Raw genomic sequence first — 6000 nt, forward strand, 5'->3', positions numbered from 1 at the left:
CCCCCACCCCATGCTGCGGAGGAAGGCGAAAAACCTCCAGGGCTTCTGCCAATCTACCCTGGAGGAAAATTCCTTCCCGACCCCAAATATGGCGATCAGTAGAACCCCGAGCATGCAGGCAAGATTCTCCAGCCAGACCCTCATTGACCATTGATACTATTTACCAGCGATGGCACGTTGTTGATTAATTGACTAAAATCACGTTATCCCATCAAATCATTCCCTCCATAAACTTTTCTAGCTTAATCTTAAAGCCAGAGAGGTCTTTCGCCCCCACTGTTTCCCTCGGAAGGCTGTTCCAAAATTTCACCCCTCTGATGGTTAGAAACCTTCGTCTAATTTCAAGCCTAAACTTCCCCACGGCCAGTTTATATATGTGGTGAGAGAGCTCTTCACTTTTTCAACTGTTGAGTCTTTCACCGTTGCACCGCATGCTTCTAGCCAGTCAGTTGAGTTTCTTGCAGAAAGATAGTGAGCATTTGCTGGTCTTGTTCGGAACCAGTGTTCAACTTCAGGATGAACAAGTGACAATGCACTTAACCTTGACCTCCAGTTTGTAGTGTGTGGTATCTCTTGCTTAAATAGAAAGTAGGATGCCACAGCCATGTTTGTTTGCATGAACTGTGTTGTGTCTCCAGCATTCTTAACAGCCTCATTAAGTACTTCTAAAATTGGCTTTGAAAGTGGGCTTATAAGGCTTTCTGCATGTTGATGCACTCCAGAGCCCTGGTGTTTTGCAGCCTTTTCACGTAGTTTGTCAGCATTGGCTTTGCTGATCGGTTTGACAAACCAAGCTCCTCCACTTTTACCAGTTATAGCATTGGGAAGCTTTCCTTCTTCGTAAGCTTTTTTGCAAGAAGTGCACCAGTAGCCACCTTTTGTAACTTCAATAAATGGGAACACTTTGACCGACAAACATCGGGAACTGCCTTTAGGTTTTGGAGACACTGTTTCTTCAGTAGGTAGCTGTATTTGTGCTTTGGGCTGGTCGGATGTAGATATACCACTGGAACCTTCAGATGACATGTTGATATATTCTTGGTTCTTGATGTGTTCTTCACCTTGGTTAGTTTTTGAGGCCTTTGAGTGGAAAATTATTGTATTTTTTTTGTCTTTTCATTTTCATTTTGACCTGCAACATATAAAAGAGATATGAATAAAGTAAATGTTTTGTTAGGATAATGCAAATTTAACATAAGGATATGCAAGTTACACCAAAACACATAACAGGTCTAGATTTTAAAAAAACATATAATTAAAAAAATGTATTTAATTTAAATTGACTTTTGAAAAGTAAGCCCTCATGGGATAAGAGGGAGGTCCTATCATGGATCAGTAACTGGTTAAAAGATGGGAAACAAAGGGTAGGAATAAATTATCAGTTTTCAGAATGGAGAGAGATAAATAGTGGTATCCCTGAGGGGTCAGTACTGGGACCATTACTGTTCAACATATTCATAAATGATCTGGAAAAATGGGTAAACAGTGAGGTGGCAAAATTTGCAGACGATACAAAACTATTCAAGATGGTTAAGTCCCAGGCAGGCTGCAAAGAGTTACAAAGGGATCTCACAAAACTGGGTGACTGGGCAGCAAAATGGCAGATGAAATTCAGTGTTGATAAATGCAAAGTAATGCACATTGGAAAACAATCTCAACTATACATACAAAATGATGGTGTCTGAATTAGCTGTTAACACTCAAGAAAGAGATCTTGGAGTCATTGTGAATAGTTCTCTGAAAACATCCACTCAATGTGCAGCGGCAGTCAAAAAAGCAAACAGAATGTTGGGAATCATTAAGAAAGAGATAGATAATAAGACAGAAAATATCATATTGCCTCTATGTAAATCCATGGTAAGTGCACATCTTGAATACTGTGTGCAGATCTGGTCACCCCATCCCAAAAAAGATATATTGGAATTGGAAAAGGTACAGAGATGGGCAACTAAAATGATTAGTGGTATGAAACAGGAGGAGAGATTAAAATGATTGGTAATTTTCAGCTTAGAAAAGAGACGACTATGGGGGGATATGATAGAGGTCTATAAAATCTTGACTGGTGTGAAGAAAGTAAATAAGGAAATGTTATTTAATCCTTCACATAACACAAGAACTAGCAGCCACCCAATGAAATTAATAGGCAGCACGTTTTAAAAAAACAAAAGGAAGTACTTCTTCACACAACATAAGTCAACCCGTGAAACTCTTTGCCAGGGGATGCTGTGAAGAGCAAAACTATAACAGTATTAAAAAAAGAACTAGATAAATTCCTGGAGAATAGGTCCATCAGTGACTATTAGCCAGGATGGGGAGGGATGCAACACCATGCTCTGAGTGTCCCTAACTTGTTTGCCAGAAGCTGGGAATGGGCAACAGGGGATGGATAACTTGATAATGCACTGTTCTGTTCATTCCCTCTGAAGCACCTGGCCTTGACCACTGTTGGAAGACAGGATACTGGGCTACATTGACCATTGGTCTGACCCAGTATGACCATTCTTATGTAAAAATTAATTATAATAATAAAAATGTTTAGTACAGAAACTCTCCAACATAATGATCTCTCAAGATAGCAACGATGTGGGATAACAACCTTGGCAAATAATGCATTTTAAAAATCTTGGCCTACTAGGAAACATATTTATATAAGTTTCCATTCCCAGTCACAAATCTAGCATTCTGGAGCAAAGTCACTAAAATATAGTCCAACAAACAAATGTTTATTTAATGTGCCCCTCACTTTTCCCTCCACCGCACCCCACTCACCAGTGTTGTCTTTGGTCAGTGGAGACTCAGAGTTCAGAGGTGCTTTCACGTGAGTACACCTCCCAGATGGGGGGGCAAGAAGACACTTGCCCATTCCTCCAGCTGCTCACTGTTCACTCTGGCCACTGCTGTTCGTTGTGCCACCGTTCACTCCACCACTCTGTCGCCAATGGCCCTGCGCAGTCACCTTCTGCTGCTATCTGCCACTGTGACCTCTGCGAATTGGTCTCTTGAGGTTCCACCCAACTCTCAGTGATTTCAGCTGAGCTCTCAGTGGGGGAACCTCACTCCTAGTGCAGTCTGGGCTGTCTCTTCCACAGAAACACTGTCCCCAGAGCAGGTCTAAGCACTTAGACCTGATTACACTGCTCTACAGCCAAAATGATTCTGAAATAAATGTAGTTAAACTTTACTAATTCTGGGTAACTGAGATCGAAAATGATGCTTAAAATTGTTGATTGGCTCTAGTTTTCAAGATATGCTATTGGGTCAGTATATACAACCCTTGACTTGGGAATGGCGGAGGATAAGTGAGTTATAAAGGGAAGGGATCTCAATTTAAACCAGAAATGACTAAAATACATCTTCGACTGGATCTATGAATAAAGCTATGACTGGGTTTGGACAGTACTTGCTTTTTAGGCAAAACAATGAATGATGCAATCTGAAGCTGGTATTGCGTCATACATGATATGAATTGCATCATGTTATTCCTAGAAGTCATGGATGATGCAATCATAACGAAGCTTACATCTGCAGAACAAATTGCCCTATATCAGCTCTAGAAATCATACAGTGTCGTGCTCTCTTATATGTCTGTGTTTGATTTTGCAAAGGGACACATTTCTGTTTAGCCAAAGTGAGCAGAGATGCCCCGTACTTGTGTGAACAGTGCAGATAACTTCTGCTATGTTTGTGGTGAAGTGACTTTTACATCACAAAAGCGCAGTATAACCACTATGGTTAAGAAAGCCTATCACCTTTATTTTGGCTGCAAAATTGGAGATCAGGACAAGAGATGGGCCCCACACATATGCTGCAGCACTTGTGCAACAAATCTTCGCCAGTGGTTGAACAGGAAAAGGAAATCTATGCCTTTTGCAGTGCCAATGATTTGGAGAGAGCCAACAGATCAAACCAGCAATTGTTACTTCTGCATGGTGCCTCCAGTTGGGAAAGGTGTGTCAAAGAAGAAAAAGTGGACTGTGCATTATCCAAACATTCCATCAGCTATACGCCCAGTACCCCACGGAGAAGGACTGCCGGTTCCTGATGCACCAGAATCATTCTCACTTGAGTCGGAAGAGGAAGAGGATGAAACTTCTGGTCCTGAACCATCAATGTCACAGGACCCACATTTTCTCCCATCCTCCTCCTCTGAACCACACCTCATAACACAAGGTGAACTGAATGACCTTGTCAGGGATTTGGAACTACCCAAGAGTAAGGCAGAGCTGTTGGGCTCCAGACTACAGCAGTGGAATCTCCTGGCAGGTGATGTTAGGGTTTCCATGTTCCGTGACTGTCAAAAGGATCTTGTCCCATTCTTCTTCATGGAAGGTGATCTTGTAGCCCGCAACATCGATGGTGTGATGGCAGCCCTCAACATTGTTCACGATCCAGATGAGTGGAGACTGTTCATTGATTCATCGAAGACGAGTCTTAAAGCTGTTTTACTGCATAATGGCAATGTTTTGCCATCAATTCCAATTGGTCATGCAGTCCATATGAAGGAAACCTATGACAACATGAAACAACTTTTGAGGTGCATAAACTATGACCAACATCAGTGGCAGCTTTGTGGCGATTTGAAGGTTGTTGCTCTCTTGCTTGGTCTGCAGACTGGATACACAAAGTACTGCTGTTTTCTCTGCGAATGGGATAGTCGTGCAAGAGATTCCCACTACATCAAGAAAGATTGACCACTCCGACAGTCATTGGAGCCTGGAGGAAAGTGTTCAGCATCCACCACTTGTTGAATCAAGGAAGATTTTGTTACCACCCTTACACATCAAGCTGGGTCTGATTAAGAACTTTGTCAAGGCCATTGACAAAACACAAGCAGCTTTCAAATACCTCCGTGGAAAATTTCCAAGTTTAAGTGAAGCTAAGATAAAGGAAGGTGTGTTTGTTGGTCCTCAGATTCGTGAACTTCTTCGAGATGATGCATTTGACCATCCAATGCATGGCAAGGAAAAGATGGCATGGAAAGCCTTCCAGTTAGTGGCAATAAATTTTCTTGGAAACAACAAGGCAGACAACTACAGGTTGTTGGTGGAAAACCTCCTCAAGGCATACAAAAGTCTTGGTTGCAACATGTCACTAAAGATACATTTTTTGCATTCTCATCTAGATTTTTTTCCACCGAACTGCGGAGCAGTGAGCGACGAGCACGGCGAGCGATTTCACCAGGACACTGCAACAATGGAGAAACACTCTCAGGGCAAATGGAGCCCATCAATGGGCAGGTGAAATATTATCATGTAAAGCAACCATAAACACATGAAAAGACCTAGGTTTACAATTTATGATTAAAACTCTACTATCTACACAATATACAGAGACATAAAATGTAAAAACTTAAATATCATAGAAACAGTAGCCAATCAGTTGTTTTAATTGTCATATTTGAATTCAGCACATCAAAATACATAATAAATAGCACATTTTATCTCTGAAGCAGACGACGTCTCTAAAATTGTAGACCAGTGTAACTTCTGTTGTAACTGTCTATGAAGGCCTGAAACACATCGATGTATTGAAAGGTGCTACGAGTGGTAAAATACCTCCACATCTTTCATTTTAAAGTTCTGTTAACCCTCTCCACAACTCCAGCCTTAACTTCGTTATTGGTAACAAAATTATGTACACCTTGGTGCTTAAACAACGTCTTTAAATCGTTGTTTAAAAGCTCTTTTCCTGGATCTTTCTGTAATTTTTGAGGCATGCGGCCTTGTCTAAAAATAGTTTTAAATGCCTTTGCCATTTCTTCCCCGGTCTTATTCTTTAGGGATACCGGCCAGGCGTATTTAGACAAAATATCTATCACTGTTAAAATATATTTACGACCATCGTTGTGGTTAGAATAGGAGGCTATGCTGACCAAATCTGCCTGCTATTGCACGTCGACATCAGACACGACTGTTTTATTTCTTTTAAATTTCATTTTTGCTGGTTTATGTAAAGTGTAAGCATCTTGATCCACAAGCCAAACTTCAACCTGCTTTCTGC

This window comes from Chrysemys picta, chromosome 13 (genome assembly GCF_011386835.1).
Source record: "Chrysemys picta bellii isolate R12L10 chromosome 13, ASM1138683v2, whole genome shotgun sequence".
NCBI lineage: Eukaryota > Metazoa > Chordata > Testudines > Emydidae > Chrysemys > Chrysemys picta.